Here is a 22,194-nt window from a genome sequence, read left to right on the forward strand (position 1 = left end):
ATTTTTACAAATTGAAAGAAGGTTCTCTCTTTCAAGAACCACCACATTCAAGGTGTTACACTCCAATCTGGTTTCACATTCTGGCCTCCATCCTCCCACGCTCTGAGCAGATGGAACAGCTCAGCTGCAGCTTGCCAGCTGCTTCAAGGTCGCACGGTGCCGGTGGCCTCGAACCGGCGACCTTGTGGATGTTAATCTTCAGGCAAATGGAGGCTCTACCCTCTAGACCAGACCTCCTGCCCATTTATGCTTTTAGACTTGAATGCCTGAAGAGAGCTTAAGCCAGAATCATCTACCCACATCAACCCACTATCAAGCTACATAACCCAGTTCACTTTGTGCAACAAGTAGAGGGTAGGTTACACTGTAGTATTTTGCCTGAAGAGCAGTTAGCTTTTACACTGGGTCTAAAGAAAGTTATGATCCTGTTATAGTTAAGCCATCTATGCCTGGAATAGCTCTGAGGGCGAGTGGGAGGGGCCACTTACACGGTGCATTGCGTTGCCTGCAGTATTTACCATGCTGCCCCCTCTGCTGTAGCAGAGGCCCACTGGTGTGCTGCACATTAACTTGGTGAGACCTTAAATTCATTCAGTAGAAGCCGACAAAAATTATTTCCCACATCATCTCATATCAAATGTGCAACAAAGAAATGGAGAAGCGTATGTCTTTCTGCCCCTTCCTGCCCTTTCCTTATCTGCACAACAGTCTTTAAAAGATCTCTTTATACCAGCTTCACCATCTCAGCTTCCCTTGCAATACTGCCAGAATTGAAGCCCTTGTGACGCATTGAGGAGACGATTCCATCAGATCTTGAGTGGCTTCCCAGACAGACACCTCTCAGAGCAGTGTTCTTCAGGGGTCACCAAGCCTCGTTTGTGGGGTCACGATCTGGGGAGGAATAGTCTGGGAGTCAAAAGTATAGCTGTCCCCCCAAGTCCTATGGGCTTATGGAGCAAGTGTGAACAGGGCGAAGCTGTCAGTGCCACCACCAGTCCACTGGCTCCTTTGTCTTTGTCTAGGCTTGCCTGGCCTTGCCGTATATGCCCCACAGCCCAGCATTCCTGCAGCATCCCCATTGGGCTCCCAGCCTCCTGGGGAAGCCAAGCCAGCAAGTTTGGCCATACCGCAGCCCGAACACAGCAAGCAGGGCTAGCCATCAGCTCCAGCAGCCTGGAGGTGGGTGATGACAAGGGCAGGGGTACGCACATCGGTTCACAGGAGGGGAGCAGGATCAATGGTGGGTCCCCAGTCTCTTTATTTATTTGTTTGTTTATTTGGGTTGGTTGGTTGGCAACCTTCAGTCTCGAAAGACTATGGTATAACCCTACAGCACCTGGTATTCCCAGGCGGTCTCCCATCCAAGTACTAACCAGGCCTGACCTTGCTTAGCTTCCGAGATCAGACGTGAACGGGCATGTGCAGGGTAACAGTTGTTGCAGCATGAAAAAGATTGAAGGCCACTGCCTCAGAGAATCAATGATGGTTAACCAAGTTTGCAATATAGATGGGCTTTCTCCCTCCCACTCTCTCACATGCACCCAGACCCCCACTTTTCAAAAACACGGTTGCACTTCAAGGGGACATCAGTTCGATTTTATGGCACATTACAGCTTCCATATGGAGACCAGCTCCATGTGGCGGCTGCATGCGAAGCCCCTTCATGAGCAGGGGTTCACATGAAACGCAACAACCCATCTCCTCAAGGCCACCACAAGACTTTCTTTTAAGGACATCTGCCCTGGCATAGAGAAAGCTGCCCAATCTGCACTGTGAGCCTCTCTTCTGTGTGAGGTGGTGCCAAGTTACCAAGTGAAATAATGCAAAGCTCCACATGGCAGCCTTAAAACGTAAAATGGCCACATATTTTTTTTAATCCTTCTCTACAGCACTGTTCACCTTCCCTGCCCTGCCCTCCTTACCAAGTACAGCTGTAGTTTCTTTCAGCTAGTTCCACACCTGCAATTATGCTTCTGAGAATAACTTTCTTGTCTCAAATGTGTTTTTGCCCACAGTTGTGAAAACAGTTAATATGGCACGGAACTGAGAAAAAACTGTTTGCAACTGGAACAGAAGCTCCTAACGACGTAGTTCTTTAATTTTAATAATTTGCACGTTTGTATGTTGTCATGGGGTCTTATGAGCAGAAAATGAATCCTGAGGTCAGTGAGCAACAGAAGTGCAGAGGCAAACTACTTGATATAGTGCCCTGATCCATTATTTTAAAGCAAAGCTCCCTTAGAGGAGGGAATTTAGAGAAGTAGCATAGGAGAGAGGGGTGCTTAACGCTCCCACCTGCTATGTTTCTATTTCAATTGTCCCTCCCCAATTCCCCCCCCCTGAGGTCAAACTACATGCCTGCCCTTGCAATTAAAAGTTACAAGTGTACCATCATCTCAGAAAACAAGGGGGTATGTTTGCAGTACTCATTGCACAGAATTTCCATGTGGTTTATCCCTCATTATTCCAGCACCAATATTCATGTTTTTTCTGTGAATACATACTTCTTGTTATTGGGGTGTATACATATACAAGTACACTTGTCACTAAATTGGTGGTTCCCAATTTTTTTTGACTGGTGGCAGTGGCGTCACTTGGGTTTGCACTACCTGGTGCGTCACCCCTGTGATGGACCTCCTCCCGTGCAGTGGGCGGGGAAAATCCCTGGGCAGTGGGCAGGATGATATACCATTGCCCCTCCCCACTGGCTTTTTGGCTATAACTTTTGGTAGATTTCAGTATGGTTTGTTTCATTGCATTCTACATGAAATTACGCATCAATTAATATGTAACATGATGGTATTATTCAAAAATGCCATGATTTTAAAAATTTGGGTGAGTAGTGGTGTCACTTGGTGCAGCCCATACCCGCCAAATCCCCTTAGTGACACCACTGACTGGCAGCTCCCTTGACCTAGTGGACCATTGACCACAGCTCCCCATCAGGGCTACAATCCTAAACATTATATAGGGCAGCGGGTTTTTCATGAGAATCTCACAGGTCCCCTGGCTGATTTCTGCGGCTCACAGTTTGGGAACCACTGCATGAAGTGGTGTGATAGCCAACATTCAGTGTTATGCATGTCTATTTGGAATAAGTCTCACTGAATTCAGTGAGGCAGCTGTTACCCTGCATATGCCTGATCTCGGAAGCTAAGCAGGGTCAGGCCTGGTTAGTATTTGGATGGGAGACTGCCTGGGAATACCGGGTGCTGTAGGCTTATACCATAGTCTTTCGAGACTGAAGGTTGCCAACCAACCACTTCCAGATAAGAGCACCAAGCATTATAGCCCATATGCATCTTCCACGTGTGAAGGCAGCATACTTCTGAACACCAGGTGATGAGGACAAACAGTGGGGGCTGCCTGCAACACTCGCATGAAGAACTTGGCTGTCAGTGTCATAGATGCAAATTGTGTGATTGGGTTCTGCATGTTGGTTTTTTTAAAAATGTGAATTTCATTTGTACAAGGCCATGATCCAGGGAGGTACCACATTGGGGAGGGGGAGAGAAAACTTTAACGCTTTGCTCCTCCCCCACACTCATGGCCCTGATCCAGATCAGCTTCCTCCCTGCAGCCGCTATTTGCTCCAGGAGAAAAACTTTCACTGGCTCGAAGAAACAGGATGTTGGAGTGGTGGAGTTAATCCTCTTCTTTTGATCTTATATGCAATATTCAAGAAGGACATCCAGCTAAGAAATTGGCCTTGTGCAATGCCGCCCTGAACGGATATAATCAAATTTGAGATAGCAAGTAGAGCAAGAAAAAAAGCAATGTTTTTAGAGATCATACAATAATACAGTTACTTTGTTCCTTCTGGAGATGATAAGAGAAAACAGCTTAAAGGAGAATTTTTACTGCAGAGCTTTTGGGCGCTGTTCTATAACCACAATCAAGAACAGATTTATCTTATTAGCCTTAATAGTCTCCATAAAATGATATTAGCTTTCATTACCAACATCAAATGGGCTTTGATAACATCCATTGGCTGGTGCCCTCAGAAAAACTGCAGCTTCATCACCAAGCTTTAGGATTCAGCCTCATATCTGCACACCAAAAAGTAGACCCTTCCTATTATTTGTGTAAAAATATTTTCACACTTTGCCTTGCATCTTTTCCATAGGCACGTCAAAATGGGAATAATAATAATAATAACAACAACAACGATGGACTTCAGTGCCTGTAGACTCAGGGCCAAGTTAGTCAACATATGGGAATGTGGTGGTTAGATCTTCAAATGTCATAAGAACAGCCCCAGTCTGTGGAACTCCTTGCCACAGGATGTGGTGATGGCGCCTGGCCTGGATGCCTTTAAAAGGGGATTGGACAAGTTTCTGGAGGAAAAATCCATTACAGGTTACAAGCCATGATGTGCATGAACAACCTCCTGATTTTAGAAATGGGCTATGTCATAATGCCAGATGAAAGGGAGGGCACCAGAATGAGGTCTCTTGTTATCTGGTGTGCTCTCTGGGGCATTTGGTGGGCCGCTGTGAAGCTGGTCCGGGAAGCTGGACTTTTTGGTTTTGTTAAAAACAGCTGCAAGAGAGGTGGCGATTGGGATTGTGGCCATGGCACTGGGAAAAGGACTTTTAACCCTTCCTCCCTGTGTCAGCCCTAGAGGTCAATCACCCCCTTAAGCTGCTATTAGCTGCAGAGACAGGAGGGACGAAAGGTACTCATTTCTGTCTCTTCCCCCCTTTATGGCTAATAGCAGTTTGGGCGCATAATTTAAGTCAAGGAAATAATTGAGGGAAAGGTTAAAACCTCTCCCTCAGTGTCCTGGCCCTGATCCAAACTGGGAGCCCACATGGGGGCTTTTAGCAGGAAATACGATCACAGATGCGCAACATCACATCTAGTTTGGCCTTGCACTGACAAAGTCAAAACCAGACACTGTCTTTGGAATAGGCATAGTATATAAATCACCAGGGAGGAACTCTTGAGATTCAACTCAGATGTGTGCCTAACTGTGCAATATGTATTGATAAGGGGTTATTTCTATTTACAAAAAGCCATGGTGAGGTCCCTGCTCCCATCATCTGAGGGCCTTAGTCCATGAAGTACAGGTGCATAGAAAGCACCTGATCCATCAGGTGTAAGTGGCACAGGAGTTGACATAAGCTCCCTCGACACACAACTCTGCTGGATAGAGTGCACCCATTTTTGGCACAGCTGCACCACCGGGGGTGGGGGGTGGGAAGATAGGACTGGCTCTCAGAAATGGCAACAGGGGGGCAGGAGGTGCGGTCCATGCTGGGTACTCAGCAAAAGAGGGTGCAAATTACAAATTGCCACTGCCATGCCAGCCTGGCAGGGGAGCCAGCAGTGCTAGCTGTGGCCAGAGCCAACACACACTTGCATTCATGCCCTCCCTCTGGCAGTGTTTCCGGCAGCTCCCTCCCTCTGCACACATATCCTCTTCCCTCCAGCAACGCAGAAGCTTAGTAACCCAGAAGTAACATGATGATATCATCATGTCATCACCAAACTTCCGGGCTGCCAAGCCCACAACGGCTTGGGGGCGTGGGTGACAGCACCCCCAGCAACACTGTTGGTCCCCCTTTTAGATATTTTTTAACATGCATGCAATTAATGTGTATAAAGGGGCTGCATCATGAGAACAAGCTACATACATGAAAATGAGCTATGGTGGATGAATACCATTCTCATTTCTGAAAAGACTTGGAAAAACCTCCCTTTCCTGCTGCTTGCCTGGGAATTCAAAAAACACCAGGGGTTGTTGAGCATCTGTCAGGTCATACCTGGCTTGCGTGTGCACTCCAAAAGCAAATCTGTGAATGTCAAATGTTATGTCCAAATCGTCCTAGAAGCCCACATGGGCCAAATTCCTCTTTTATTTCTCTGCAAGGCCAAAGCCACAAAGCCAGAAGGTAAGGGGGGGAAATTGTCTTTCCTTGTGTTCAAGGTCAGAGCAGCTACAGGGGGATAATATTCCTCTCACCAGTGCAGAAAGCATCTGCTGGTGAGCATTCCACCTCCTCAGCCATCTACCAAATGAGCGTTTGGAATGCAAATTGTGTACTTTAATAGCCCATTCTAATCATCATCCCTCACTGGCCCTCCCACTGCATACAGCACAGCAGGGGAGATCAAGCAGCAGAATGAATATTAGTGAAAATTCAGCTTCGTGATTATTGGACCTTTGGAGTAGACAGCTGGTGCTATCTCTGCTCCCCAAGAACCAATCATTAGAACGATATTTTGTTTATGATGTAAAAATATGAAAGCCCACTGTTACCCTGCACATGCCTGATCTTGTTTGATCTCAGAAGCTAAGCAGGGTCAGGCCTGGTTAGTACTTGGATGGGAGACTGCCTGCGAATACTGGGTGCTGTGGGCTTATACCATAGTCTTTCGAGACTGAAGGTTGCCATCCGAACTCCTTTTGATATCAGATGAGGTGTTTTGTGTAATACACTAGTTTGTGTACTTCTTGCCTAACGCCCATTGATTCAACGGATCTTCCCCTTTCCTGCAGCCTCCCTGCCTCCTTGCTGTCCTTAGACAAGTGCTAGTGAAATCACGAGCACAGGTCCAAGAAGACTGACTGAGAAGCAGGAGGCTTACAGAGGTGTAAGGGGAATTAATCCCCCTTTGCTTTCAAAGGGCGCAATCCTAACCAACTTTCCCGCACTGGCATAGCTGTGCCAGAGGTGCACTTGTTGTATCCTACAGTTGGGGGGAAGTCAAGGAGGCCTCCTCAAGGTAAGGCAATGTTTGTTTCCTTACCTTGGATTTGCACTGCCCTTACCTCGGTGCTGGAAAGTTGGTTAGGTTTGCGCCCAAAGTGTCCTAATTTACCCACTGGTGATCCTGGCTCCTGTGCTGCCTGGGGCCAGGACCACAGAATGCTGTATGCCAATGGGGCCTTCTGGGGGCTAGAGGGGGCTACACGTCATCTTCTGAGGCCTCCAGAAGGCTTAAAATGTCACTTCCAGTTTGTTGTCTGAAAACTAGAAGTGGGGTTTAAAGGCCCCCTCCCAGAGGCCATAGGAGGCCTTTGGAGGGCTGCACAAGCTGCACATGGTGTCCCCCGGCCTTCTGAAAACCTCCATATGGGAGCAAGGAAGGTGGCAGGGTGGCAGAGGTGGGGACAATGCCCCTGCAGGTGTGGTGCCCAGGGGTATTTGCTCCCCTTGGCTCCCTCTAGCTATGCCAGTGAAAACACACACAACTCTGCTGGATAGAGTGCACCCATTTATGGCACAGCTGCACCACCAGGGGGTGGGGAAGATAGGACTGGGCTTTCAGAAACTTCTTTCCATTTTTTTCCCTTGTGTAAAGACCCAGGGAATATACCATATAATTTGATTTTGCCGGATAGACAGCTGGTTCATCTCAGTCTGAAGTAATAAACAGTTGTAACAAATGGATGTCGGTAAGTGGTTGGTCTTAATTTCCCGGGCTTCAGTCACAGCTGAGCTACAAAGGTTAACACCTGAGGTCACAGGGCAGGAGCAAAAGGAGGGAGGGGGAGGTCATCAAGATCCATGTACTCCAATTACCTCCAATTATGGAGGAAATAGACTAACAGCTCCTTTGGGTAGTTCATCTGCCTGTCAATTTCCTGTAGCTTCAGACACACTCACAATGTAACCATGACTTGAGTGGTATTGATTGCATGGCGGAACAGCTAAACAGCCTCACTCTTGTCTCATGCCACTAAGCAAGACCCGAGTTATTTATTTATTCATTTTAGAGATTTATACCCTACCTTTCTATCCAATGAAGGACACTCAAGACGGCTCACAATCAAAAACATATTAAAACATAGAATACACGTTTTGCTTCCACACTAGTTGCTTCCATACTAGCCTTTTTGTCCCAAATTGCCATCCTTTAGCAGTGTGGATAGGCAAAGTGCTACTGAGGTTTTGCAGGACTTCAGTGCCGCCTTCTCCCTTCCCAGGTTCAGCCCCTCTTGGGCCTGTTTCACCCTCCTGGTCTCCCGGACCTGTCTCAGCAGGTCATTCTGGGGACACTGATGCAGGCAGGAAGACCTTCCCACCAGCACTTGGGCAGCACACTATTTAGCTACTCAGCTCTCTGCTGGAGTGTGTTTTACAGTCATTTTTTCAGCAGTCACCACTAGTGGATCGCATGTTCTGCTGGCTGCAAGGTCCAGTTCTGGATCATTTGAGTCTATCATCATCATCATCATCATCATCATCATCATTTTTGAGAATATTTAAACACCCTTTTGAGCACCCGACCTTCTAAGTCAGGGGTGCCCAAACCCTGGCCCTGGGGCCACTTGCGGCCCTCGAGGCCTCTCAATGTGGCCCTCAGGGACCTCCCAGTCTCCAATGAGCCTCTGGCCCCCCAGTGATTTGTTGGAGCCCACACTGGCCCAACGCAACTGCTCTCAGCGTGAGGGCAACTGTTTGACCTCTCGCATGAGCTGTGGGATGAGGGCTTCCTCCACTGCTTGTTGTTTCACGTCTGTGATGCAGTAGCGACAGCAAAGGAAAGGCCAGCCTTGCTTTGTGCAAGGCCTTTTATAGGCCTTGAGCTATTGCAAGACCTTTATTCATTCATATAAGTTCATCTTTAATATATTCATTTATGTAAACATATGTAAATTTATTCAAATTTGAAATGTAAATTAATTCTTTTTTCCCCCGGCTCCCAACACAGTGTCAGAGAGATGATGTGGCCCTCCTGCCAAAAACTTTGGACACCCCTGTTCTAAGTCAAGAGTATATAAGACAAGAGGATAAAACCAAGTGTCAGTAATCTCTTGTCAGTCAGTCACTTGTCCCTAACCAAGTGTCAGTAATCTCAAATACAATTATTTGATCCATATTATTGAATAACCGCAATCGGGAGCAGACTGCACACATACATAGAGAGGAGGAAAAGGTTTCATGTTCTGCAGACGCTTGACAGATGGGTAGATGGAGGCAAGAGCTGTGGGAACCCAGTAGTGCAACAAGCAGGCAGCATCAGTCAAAGATTGTATCCGCTTTGCTGCTGGTGATGCTGCCACCACCTTCACAACATTCTAGCCATTGCGCAGTTGTAGTTGCCCAGAATGGCTTCAACCTAAGTGAGAGGGGCCACTTACAGGGCGCATTGCGGTACCTGCAGTTGCCTTGGGTCCCTGCGGGGAGAAAGGCGGGATATAAATAAAGTTAATAATACTTACTGCGCCACCCCCCTGTAGCTACCCTACTGGGATAGTAGCACAGCAGTGGCCAGTGTGGTGGGGGCTCTGCTGCCTTCCTGGTAGAACTATACAATAAGTGGATGAGACACTGGAGGAGAAGGATATCACTTCCGGTCCCGATGATCATCTAGCGTAGTCATGCTCCAGAACCACAACCCAGGAAGGCTGTCCACTCAGATTCAGAGGACCTGATGCACCCTGACAGGTTCCAGGCCCCAGATCCAGACCCTCCAAAATCACTTCTTGGACTCTGGGAGCTGCAAGTCCCAATGGAGGCCCAAGCCAAGAGGTACAGTCTCCACTTGGGAGCAGCATGAGCCTTCTTCCTTCCTGAGTCCTACCCAGGAGACCACACTGGCTGCTCTGGATCAGAGTCCTGCTCAGGCTTTAGGAAGGGGTGGGGGCAGCAGGGCAGACTGTATAGTTGCTGAGTTGATGCTTGGCAATTGCTGGTGCAACACTTCCCCTGAATTAGGTCCAGGAGATGCTGTAACTGGACAGCTCCCCTCCCCTTTAACTGTAGCAGTGCAATGCTACTTGGGAAGCACCCAGGGTTTAGAACCTTGGTGCCTGAGGGAAAGTGCTAAAAGCAGAAGCACTCTGAGGGTTTGAAAGTTAGAACTCGAGCAGCAAGGAGTAAGAGCAATGAATGAGACACAGCAGACATTCAGAGGGTTGATGCAGGGAGAGCTGAGCCGGAAGTAGGACGGGATGAGATCGAGAGAGAAGTCCGTCCTCCCGGCTAGCTTCCTCAGGCTTTTATTCATTCTCAAAACACATGATGCAAAGCTATACAATAGGGGAAATTACTGAAGGTTGCTAAGATTATACTGGCTGCCTACTAGCTAGTTCTAGCTTGACCGCAATACACATTCCTGAGATATGCGCTTCTTCATAACATCCTCTGTTTACCGGCTCTGGGTGAAGACACTCAGCGTATTATCAAGGCCAAGAGTTTGCTCTTGCTCAGACGCAGGCGTGCCTGCTGTCATTATTGCCAAATACTGCTAAAACATCTCAAAGCCTAGCACCTGTACACATAAACAGTACATTAACTGTGCTCCCTCACTTGTTGGACAGTTCCCCAACCTCACCCATAGCATGAGAATCGTCACTGCACTGCAAAGATAACAGGAGCAAGATAGGTGGCCTAATCTTCTCTAGGGAACCTTGAATTTTTCAGCATACAGAAGAAGGCACCTATGGGTGACTTATATTATCTTTGGACTGCTGTTCAATATCCCTGCTAGAAACCTTATAATGGCCTGTGCTGATGTTAGGGCTTGTCACACTGTATTGTTACCTGTGGTGGATCAGGATGTAAATTTACTTTGGGAAAACCAGAAACAAGCCAAATCATTTAGTCACCACAAAGAGACCTGTAGGGCTAGTTTCTTTTAGGCTGCTGAGTCATAAGAACATAAGAAGAACATAAGAACAGCCCCACTGGATCAGGCCATAGGCCCATCTAGTCCAGCTTCCTGTATCTCACAGCGGCCCACCAAATGCCCCAGGGAGCACATCAGATAACAAGAGACCTGCAAGGCTTCCTGGGAATTGTAGTTAAGAACATAAGAACAGCCCCACTGGATCAGGCCATAGGCCCATCTAGTCCAGCTTCCTGTATCTCACAGCGGCCCACCAAATGCCCCAGGGAGCACACCAGATAACAAGAGACCTCATCCTGGTGCCCGCCCTTGCATCTGGCATTCTGACATAACCCATTTCTAAAATCAGGAGGTTGCACATACACATCATGGCTTGTACCCCGTAATGGATTTTTCCTCCAGAAACTTGTCCAATCCCCTTTTAAAGGCGTCTAGGCTAGACGCCATCACCACATCCTGTGGCAAGGAGTTCCACAGACCGACCACACGCTGAGTAAAGAAATATTTTCTTTTGTCTGTCCTAACCCGCCCAACACTCAATTTTAGTGGATGTCCCCTGGTTCTGCTATTATGTGAGAGTGTAAAGAGCATCTCCCTATCCACTCTGTCCATCCCCTGCATAATTTTTTATGTCTCAATCATGTGCCCCCTCAGGAGTCTCTTTTCTAGGCTGAAGAGGCCCAAACGCCGTAGCCTTTCCTCATAAGGCTACCTCCCCATAAGTGTCACCTCTCTCGCTCACCAATTCTCTGCTTTTAATAGTCAAGGTCACTTGTATGATGTCTTTATTGCTGAAAGCCGTTCTTTATGATGGAAATGCAGGGGTGAGGGTGGGCGAGAGCTACATGATATCCTGCCCAGATACTGACTGGTTGTAAATGTCATAGAATCACTCTAGGGACTGGGCATTTCAGTGTCATCCAATGTATTGTTGTAGGGAAGTGCTATCAAATGTATACTAAGGAGCTGCAAATTGCAATTACAAAGTAAAATCAAATCAAATCCCCAAAGGCCTCCTCTGTGGACACCCCCCCCCCCCCACTGTCTTTGTTTTGGTAGGAATATTGGTTTTTTGTTTTCAAAGATTCAAAGGAAGATTTAAGGGTAAAAAGAAAATTATTGAAATCAAATGCCATTTCAAAAGCCTTTGGCTAAACTCTTTGCAATGTGACCTCTGACTTGTTATCTCCTGATAAGGTAGTAAGGCAGCAGCAATGCATCCCAAACCCAGCATGTGATGAGCAAACCTCTGGACAATGTAGATCATATGAGTCCTGTGAGCAAGTTCCAGCTCACACTTCATTCTGGGAACGCATGTGGGAATGCAAAGCTGCTGCGCATTTGCACATCTTTTGATTTGGAGGTGACATGGCTGCATTCTTCAGCCACAGAAGCAGAAATCAAACAAAATCATTTAGGTTTTTTTAGAGGTGAGAGCAAAAGTCTCTTTCAGCACCAACCCATTCATACCAACCTATACATTTAGCAGAAGCAAGTGGTAAAGGTTTCCTGGACTATAGCCCTGCATTAAGAAAAACTAGCATCTCAGGAAGAACATGCTAGCCTTCTCTGTGACAAAACCATTATATTCAAAACTAACCTTACAACAAGAAAGGATCATATGTGTTGACAGAAATACATGCCATAACCTTATCAAATCATGGAAAACATTTGCAGTCGTAAATAGTTCTGGAGTACAAACTCATTTGAGGCTTATATGTTCCAACCAAGGAAGCGTGAGGGCAAAAAAGGAGTCCTTAAAAAATTCAGACACCGTTTTTAAAAATTTTTCTGTATGTATTGACTTTAAGTCACTTACAATTTGATAATGGTGGTGAAAGATGAAATGGGAATGATATTTTAATTTACCCCCCACCCCTTTAAAAAAAATTTTTATCAGTCTAAATTTCAGAAATTTTAAACTTAAAAAAAGACAGTCGAGAAGACAGGGGAAAGGAAAAGAGAAGGCAGGAGAAGAAAGAAATCAACCAAAGAAGCAGCTTGTTTTGTGAGACCAGGATCTGAACGCAAAGTTCCTGCACTTGGTGCCGCTGGGCACAGTCTGTTCTCCCTCCCCTTTTCCTTTTGCAATGCGTCTGCTCTGCTCCACTCTGCTCCCAGAATGACCAGCAGTAACCTTTGCCTAACAAAACTAAGCTGTCTGCAAAGTATGCAGAAGTTTACTGATGAGCCCTTGGAACATTTCAATGCCACGGGTGGAAAAACGCTGCCAAGTCTGTGTAGCTTGTCCACTTGCCTGCGTCAATGTACTCAGTCAACACCCAGTTTCAAGAAAACACAGAACAACATCAGGAAGGGTCCTGCTCCCTCAGCCATCCTAGTTTTATTCAAAAGGCAATTTTTAGACTTCAAGTCTCCAAGTGGCAGCTTTATAGAAAAAGCTTTCAGGTTGGGAATTGATACCTCGAATCATTTTAAATGTGATCAACAAAATCTAATAGAAAATGTTCTCTCTCTCTGTCTCTCTCATTTTTCTAAAGCACTTAGAAGGCCTTCAAGCTCATTTTATCTTTGTCATTTATATCAGCCTCCAAGGAGTTAGGTAAAAAGGAGACACACTCCTTTCTCAGTGGAGTTCTTATATATCCACAGAGAACCAGGTTCCTTGGTGCAGCAGGTCTTAAACTTTTTGAAGTTGGACCTCTCTCTTAATATCCTCTATGAATCCCAGCTCAATCTGCAGCCTGCTAATATATTAGCAGCGACAGCCTCTGTTTTCTGGTCCTGTCTCTGGAACATTGCTGCCCCTGTTTGTCCCTTCCTTTGCCTTTTGCAAATACCTTGTCACAATTCTTTTATTGTGAGTTGCTGTCAATATTGTTCTGCAGGGGTCAGCTCCCTCCCTCTAGATCAGGGGTCTCCAAACCCCGGCCCGGGGGCCAGATGCAGCCCGCGGAGAGCCTCTATCTGGCCTGCGACCAGCCTCTGACCACCTGAGAGCCTCTAGCCCAGCTGACCAAACACAGAGTTGTGCTTGTGGGGTAGGAGAACTGGGGTCCATTTAAAAGTGTGCTTTGTTTCTTGGGCTGTGTTGGTGTTTGGAGAAATCCTGGACGTTTGAGACCATATTCATTCGTTCGTTCATCTAAGTTCCCTTTAATTTTCTTTTCCGGCCCTCAACACTGTGCCAGATGATGCGGCCCTTTGGCCGAAAAGTTTACAGACCCCTGCTCTAGATGTTAAGTCTTTACAATGGTTTAACATCTAGAGCAATAGTGGACTGGTGGGCAATGGATACCTCTTGTCTGTCGTGCATATGTACATAAATGAGCCTGCATGAACATTTTTAAGGCAATGATGATGCCCCAATGATAAGGATGTGAAATATGCTAAATATGGTTTACTAACAGCAAATGGGGCTGCTAGGGGGTGCAGGCCACACCAGGTGACATGCATGGGGGGGTGACGCGCACTAGTGAACAAAATGGCTAAAATCACGATTTGTAGGAATAATACCACAATGTTAATACCGCTCGATGTGTAAGTTACAGCAGAATGCAATGAAAAAACCGGATTGAAATATCTCGATTCTACCAAAAATTATAGCCAAAAAACCGAAAAAACAAAAATGCAACTCTCTTATATAACAAAAAGTACATTTCCGTAACTCCAAATGGAGCAGTGAGACTGAGTGTTCAAAGTGCCAATGAGATATTATTATGACACAACATGGAACCAATAAGGGGTACCAGTAAGGTAACACCCTCGGAGGGAGGTGTGACACCACTAGTGACCAAAATTGCGAAAATCATGGTTTTTAGGAATAACACCATCATTTTATATACCATTCAATGTGTAATTTACAGCAGCATGCAATGAAAGAAACCACGTTGAAATGTCTGTGTACTATCAAAAGGTATAGCCAAAAAAATCAGTGGGGCGAGGAAATGGTACTTCACCATGCACACCACCTAGGCCATTGCCCTGCCCTCTGAATGGGAGGAGATCCATCATGGGGTGATGCTCTGGTGTCCTGCAAATTTAAACCCTCGTGACGCCACCGTTAACTGCCAGGTGACTGTCAAGATCACATGGGCTGGCTTAATATCACTGAGGATGCCGCTACGTTGTTTCAATGGGAAATTGTTTTACAACATAGCTGTCAACAACACGAGAAAGAGAGAGAGAGAGAGAGAGAGAGAGAGAGAGAGAGAGAGAGGACTTCAAAATTCTGAAATTTTACCAAAGTATCAGTTTAGCTATTATCTGAAAGGTCTCTTATGAAACTCCTCTCTAGCATATTTCCCTATCTTCCATACTGGATTCAACTACTAGGGCAGGAGGTCTGGTCTAGAGGATAGAGCCTCTGTTTGCCTGAAGATAACATCTGAAGGTCGCCAGTTTGAGGCCACCGGCACATTGAGTTTAATGGACAGTATTCCTGAGCAGGATTATGCTGTGTTATAAACATGATGTTACTGAATACTATGATTATGATGGGCAGGAGGTCTGGTCTAGAGGGTTGAGCCTCCAACTGCTTGAAGATAACATCTGAAGGTCGCCAGTTCGAGGCCACCAGCACCATGAACGGGGAGACCTTGAAGTAGCTGACAAGTCCAGATGAATTATTCCACCTGCTCTAGGAGAGATGAAGGAGCTGCTTGTCAGCCTGCATGGGAGGAATCTGGAGGCCTGAAAGTGATAACAGACCATAAAAGATCCATCTGAAATGTTGTGCGGTTCTGTTGAGCAGTTCTTGAAAGATAGAACCTTTCTTCAATTGTAAAAATCTCTACGAGGATTTAGAACAGCCTGCCTATGTAAACCGCCTTGAATTAAAGTCTGAGGAGAAATCTGACGACCAAGAAAGGTGGTATATAAATACCTGTATTATTTATTTATTTATTTATTTATTTATTTATTTATTACACCAGGATTCAATGTACTACTTTAGACATGATCAGTGAGTTTTAAGAGCTGCCTGCTATGAATCAATAGCAGTCAGTAGACCACTGGTCCATCTATATAGTATTGACTACAGTGACTCTCCAAGATTTTGGGTAAAATATGTTTCCAGCGCTAGCTAGAGATGCCAGAGACTGAACCAGGAACCTCCTACATGCAAGGTACATACTCTACCACTGAGATATGGCTCCACCCTCCCCCAAATTCCTCACAATTTGCTTTTTAAAACTTTCTTTGTTTTCAAATGCAGTTGTCATGGGACACTGATAGGGAGGGGGTGGGACAACTCCTGCTTGAGAAATGCAAACCAAAGCTTTCTTTGGTACACAGAACTGGTGAAGTGGTTCTTGGGCCTTCCTCATTTAAACATACTGTGTTGGTTACAGTGCACAAATTGATTCCAAAATGAGGCAGTAGCTGACTACATTCAACTCATGGGCTTGCATTTCATGGTAGGCAGGAGTCAAATATGTGGTTTGATGTCTGATCTCCCTTTGTTGCAATGCTTGATGTCTCAGATTAAAAAGAGGGCAATAAGCGCATTTATTGTGTTGGATGCAGCAGAGCTATAACAGACCTATAACCCACTCTAGGAAAACAGGGAAGGTCAGCCTAAACTCAGGGTGTGGGAGTCAACCATTCTTCTCAAGGATTTCTCAGCGTACACAAAGTGCAAGTAAGATGGGGGGGGGGTTTACAATGGGAATTTGCTTCCCACGCCAGCCTGAAGGAGGAGAAACCCAGCCTGCTTTTGTAAGTCATTGTCAGATGCTTTTACCCAGGTAGCTACTAAAGAGCTTGTGGATGCATTCCTTCTGCTACTCAATTCCCAAAAGCAATGCGAAGGAAGGAATAAGATAGCAATTGTACTTTTACCAGCAAAAGAGCTTTTATTTGCTTTAGGAGTAGTGCTTGTGCAGCGATGATGGGAAAGGGAAAGCAAAATCATAAATGGGGACTCACAAAAAAAAAAAAAGCTTCTAAGGAACTGAATGAGTGTGTGAGAAAAACCCAATGGTCCAAATTTCAGCTGACAGCCATACCAACTCTGATTTCCTTCCTGGACAGCTTCATAATGCAGTAGATGGCATCTACATGAGGCACCTCTTTCTTATTGCACAATGCTTCACTAGGGGTAAATGAGATTATAAAGAAAGCAACTGTTTTTCACTCAGGTCACCCAGTAAAATTATTTGGCTATAGATTTTGGATGCGATACAAGGACATCTGCAAGAGGGATCTGAAGGCCTTAGGAGTGGACCTCAACAAGTGGGAAACCCTGGCCTCTGAGTGGCCCGCTTGGAGGCAGGCTGTGCAGCATGGCCTTTCCCAGTTTGAAGAGACACTTGGCCAACAGTCTGAGGCTAAGAGACAAAGAAGGAAGGCCCATAGCCAGGGAGACAGACCAGGGACAGACTGCACTTGCTCCCAGTGTGGAAGGGATTGTCACTCCCGAATCGGCCTTTTCAGCCACACTAGACGCTGTGCCAGAACCACCTTTCAGAGCGCAATACCATAGTCTTTCAAGACTGAAGGTGGCCAACAATAACAGATTTTGGACAGGCTAAAGTAAAGTGCTTCTTCAGACAATGCAAAATAAAATAAAGGAACTGACTCCAAGAAGATGTGGTGATGCCTTCATTCTTTAGAACAGAGATTGACAATAAAAAAATATTGATGCCAGACTTTCTAAGTTTTGTGACATTGCTTTTTGATTGTACGCAGCTTTAGGGACTGCGAGATCTGTATGTGGAAGTAAATAAAATTTTAAAAGTGTAGCTAAATACAGTGCTGGGAGGTTTATCAATAGCTATTAGCCATTATAGACAAATGGAACCACTATGTTCAATGTGAATATATCTCTCTGGTCCTAAGGTTGGGTTCAAACAATTAAGGAAGGCTGTTGCATTCATGTTCCACATGTCAGCTTACTGGAATTATCAGGCCACTGGCTAACCACTTCTAGAAATAGGAGACGAGACAAGATGGCTCCTCGGTTGGATCAAACAGGGTTCTTTTTTTTACATTTGCTTGCCCCTCTGTTGACAACTCAGGCACTGGAACTGTTCATTCCATTTAGAAAGTGGGCCAGTGTTGGTCAATTAAACTGGGGTTGCTCCCGCCTTGCTTCATGCATCTGTTTGCTCCTGTTGAATACAAGTGTCGCCGCCTAAGGAGGTACGTGGGGCGGCGGCAAGAAACAGGGCCTTCTCAGTAGTGCCACCAACGTTATGGAACTCCCTTCCCCTTGACTTGAGAATGGCTCCCTCTCTTGAGACTTTTCGGCGAGGCCTGAAGACCTTGCTGTTTAAACAAGCCTTCTGACTTCATGGCCTTTTAAACATCTTTTATACATCTTTCAGTTGCTTTTTTACAGGCCTGATTCCTCTAAGAACTGTTGTTTTATGCTCTTTTTTATTCTGACTTTTATCTGACTACTGTTTTTATGGTTTCTGTTAATGTGTTTTTAATATGTTTTTATCAGTTTGTGAAATTATGTTTTTAATCTGTTTTTATATGTTGTAAGCTGCCCTGGGTCCCTTTAGGGAGAAGGGCGGGACAGAAATAAAGTTTATTATATATTGAATACACCCACCCACTAATGCAACACAAGGCAGTGGCAGTTCTAACAGAGAAGAAAGGCACAAGGCAGTAGACAAAGCTTGGTGGGCCAGTTGGAAAGTCTCAGAAGGCCTGATCCAGCCTGCCCCATATCTACTGAGGGCCAAAGGATGAAGGGTTAATCAGGCCATTGCTTACACCTTGTATTTAAAACCCACTGCTTCTTACCATGTCATCATGGAACAATGCAGGCCAGCCTGTCACACAATTTGCACAGGGCAGCTGAGGAATAGACATGCCTCTGACTGGGTGAGCTCGTAAGAAGAGAAAGCTGCTCTGCTCTAGATCCCAAGAAGGTCTGTTTTGGTCATGGGTCCCCATCAAATGTAAACTTACAGGCACTCATTTTCTGCGACAAGTAACTTATTCAGAGTTGCTGAATTGTGAATAATCCATCGCAGCGGCCTGTTTCCTGGTTGGATTTCAATTCGGCATTGCAAAGAGGGATCAGCTTGTTACCTTGAGTATTCTCACTGAGAGCATGTGGCCTGATAGACAGCAAGCTGATCATAGCTCTCACTTCCTGGGCCAGCTTGTACATAAGAAAGAGGCATTTCTATTACAAATCTGTTAACATCCTGGCAGATGAGATACAGTTTGTCAGGCAGAAAGAAATCAATCTCATTACATTTCCGTCTCCGTCTCCCTTTGGTGCCCAAAGCCTTTGTGAAGACACCGATCTATAATTAGCCTTGTCTGAATGGCACCCACATTCTCTTGTGTCTCATTTTGTGTCCAAAGTAACCCAAAAGGATCTCTGTTATACCATCTATAATAATAAGTAATACCACTCTATTTGTACGGTCTTTTGTGCCAGCTTCGATGAAATGAATGGGGGTTATTATGACAGCGGAGAGACAGACTCTTGAATAAATCTTCTTTAGCTTGATGGGGCTGGAGCATGAAACACTCCTGGTGGACTATGCCCAGCAGAGGAACATGACAAGATGAGCATAGCACTGTTTACCCATGGGATTGTCAGGCCATGAACCAGAGATTAGCTCAGTGCCTTGAAAAGTGGCAGGGAAGAGGGCGGCAAACCAGCTGCAGCTTTCATCTGTGTACCAGTCGCACCCTTGCTGTGGGGCACAGTTACAGCGAGTGGGACTGGGAGACAGAGAAGAGGATCAGAGAAGGAGCGGGTGGGAGAAAAGACATGGCTTCACCTCCCACATCCTCTGTAATTTTAAAGGTACACAACAAAGCGCCCTACAGGTAGACCACAGCTGCGATACAAGGACATCTGCAAGAGGGCTCTGAAGGCCTTAGGAGTGGACCTCAACAAGTGGGAAGCCCTGTCCTCTGAGCGGCCCGCGTGGAGGCAGGCTGTGCAGCATGGCCTTTCCCAGTTTGAAGAGACACTTGGCCAACAGTCTGAGGCTAAGAGGCAAAGAAGGAAGGCCCATAGCCAGGGAGACAGACCAGGGACAGACTGCACTTGCTCCCAGTGTGGAAGGGTTTGTCAATCCCAAATTGGCCTTTTCAGCCACACTAGACGCTGTTCCAGAACCACCTTTCAGATACCATAGTCTTTCGAGACTGAAGGTTGCCAACACCGACACAGCAAAACTCTAGGTTGCAACCTGGCAATTCAGAAACTTCAGTTAATTCAAAATACAGCAACTCCAATCCCAGTCTCCAATGAGCCTCTGGCCCTCCTAAGTTTTGTTGGAGCCCGCACTGGCCTGACACAACTGCTTTTAGTGTGAGGGCGACTGTTTGACCTCTCGTGTGAGCTGTGGGATGAGGGATTCCTCCACAGCTTGCTGTTTCACATCTGTGATACAGTAGCAGCAGCAAAGGAAAGGCCAGCCTTGCTTTGTGCAAGGCCTTTTATAGGCCTTGAGCGATTGCAAGACCTTCATTCATTCATATAAGTTCATCTTTAATATATTCATTTATGTAAACTTAATTAATTAATTCTTTTTTTCCCCAGCCCCTAACACAGTGTCAGAGAGATGATGTGGCCCTCCTGCCAAAAACTTTGGACACCCCATATCTATATTATCGAAAGAGGCACATTTGTTCATTGGCATTAGAAAGAGAAGCTTCTGTGTCTGGGAACGCTCTCTCTTCTACAGTGACTTCCCAGAGCTAATGTAATGCAGCATTTGAAGTTCCATAAATCCTCACATGAAAACAGTTCACTTGGCACAACAGACCAAGCTTTTGAGCAGCACTTCTGCCTAATCCACTCGAGCTATGATACTAATCCCACAGACAGAGAACCAATCCTGTTCCCTTGTTTCTGCTGAGTCAATGAACTCCCAGTGTTAGGAAGGAATCCACTGGATGTACTGGGGAAAAGGAAACTTTTAACCATTCAATTCCTTCCCTTTCTAGCCCCAGCCCAATTAGCAGCTGAATGCCTAGCTAGCTCCTTTTGTCCAGTTTATATTTCCTGTTTTTTTTTGCTGCTGGAGCATCTTAGTTGTATCTTTGGCTCACATTTCAAGAATTCTCCATGTAGAATCGGGTGGGGACATATCCTGTGGAGAGCAACTGCGGAAGGGATGAAAGCCACAGCTGTCATAATAAAAAAAAAACCAGCATGGATTTTTCCCAATGCACAATTTCTCAAACTCTGCCATATTGAAAACCAAGTAATAATCTGGTCACTTTACCAATCCATCAGACAGGGCATAATAAATTGCCATAAAACCCACTTTGGTTGTCTGTAAACCTCTGTGGACATGTGCGGTCCTAACTGGATAATCATCTTGAGCCTTACAGATGACTGATATATCACATAAAAAATGTTGCAGGCATTAACAAGGTGCTACAATGGGGTCCACAAGGCTTTCCCCCTTCCTAGCAAGCCCTTAAGTGGAAATGGCATTCTCAATCCTGCAATTTAGCATAAAATTGTCATTTCCCCCCTAATTACCACTACTCCGTACAATTACATGCGCTGTCTGGAATGTGGCTGTGCAAACATCATGGGCACTGATTGGATAAATGTCTGTGATTTCACTGGTGACCTATGCTCGGTCCTCTCCGTGCATGCCCATTGCCAAAAATATTTCCAAAACATGCTCTAAATTTAACAACGTAAACACTATTTGTCTGCTATTTGAATTTTGCTCCACTCTAGGGAGAGCATTCATATAGATTTCTAAAGTGTGCTGAGAGATAAACTCTGAGCATCACTACCTCACTCCCATTATCACACCACAGCAGTGCAGCACTACTGAAAAGTTGCACAATAATTAGGGCTGTCAACTGATATTAAAAAATACGTTTCACCGATTAATCCCTTGTCTTTTAACTGATTAATCAATAAATTCAATTAAATAAACTGGTAAATAGAAGCGACAAGAGATGAGGCTCTAGAGCAGTGGTTCTCACACATTTAGCACTGGGACCCACTTTTTAGAATGAAAATCTGTCAGGACCCACTGGAAGTGATGTTATGACCGGAAGTGACATCATCAAACAGGAAATTTTTAACAATCTTAGGCTGCAGTCCTACCCACACTTACCCAGGAGTAAGTTTCATTGATTATCATTGTTAACAGAATATATCGTAGTAGCTTGTTAAAAGTACAGACCTGTAACATTTCCCCAAATGCAGTCACGTACCATGGCAGCATCAAGTCTAATATATTAAAAATAAAATATTGGAATGAATGAGGAACCACCTGAAATTGGCTTGTGACCCACCTAGTGGGTCCCGACCCACAGTTTGAGAAACACTGCTCTAGCGTATATGAACAAATTAAAGATTAACAAATCATCGGGTCCAGTTCACTTCCATCCAAGAGTTTTAAGGAACACAGATGCAGCATTGACTTCTAACAAAAATATGCAACTTTTTCTTTCAGTCAGCCTCTGTGTCAGAGGACTGGGAGGTAGCCAACGTAATACTGACATTTTAAAAAGGGATTCAGGCAAGATCCATGAAATCACCAGTAAGCTTAACATCTGTCCTGGATAGTCTGGTGGAAAGCATGATGAAGGGCCTAATCCTAGACTTACTTTGTGACATATCGATAGGTCCTCTGCTGGCTCGGACTGCCGCAAAGTATTCAGTGCCAGTCATAAAAGGAGCTCCTAATAGTG

At 45.4% G+C, this 22,194-nt stretch overlaps 1 pseudogene; it reads right to left on the reverse strand.

Moving 5' to 3' along the window:
- Nucleotides 1-1,324: 1,324 nt before the first annotated feature.
- On the reverse strand, nucleotides 1,325-1,441 carry LOC136656673 (5S ribosomal RNA; annotated as a pseudogene).
- Between the last annotated feature and the right edge of the window lie 20,753 nt (nucleotides 1,442-22,194).

This window comes from Tiliqua scincoides, chromosome 6 (genome assembly GCF_035046505.1).
Source record: "Tiliqua scincoides isolate rTilSci1 chromosome 6, rTilSci1.hap2, whole genome shotgun sequence".
Taxonomy (NCBI): domain Eukaryota; kingdom Metazoa; phylum Chordata; class Lepidosauria; order Squamata; family Scincidae; genus Tiliqua; species Tiliqua scincoides.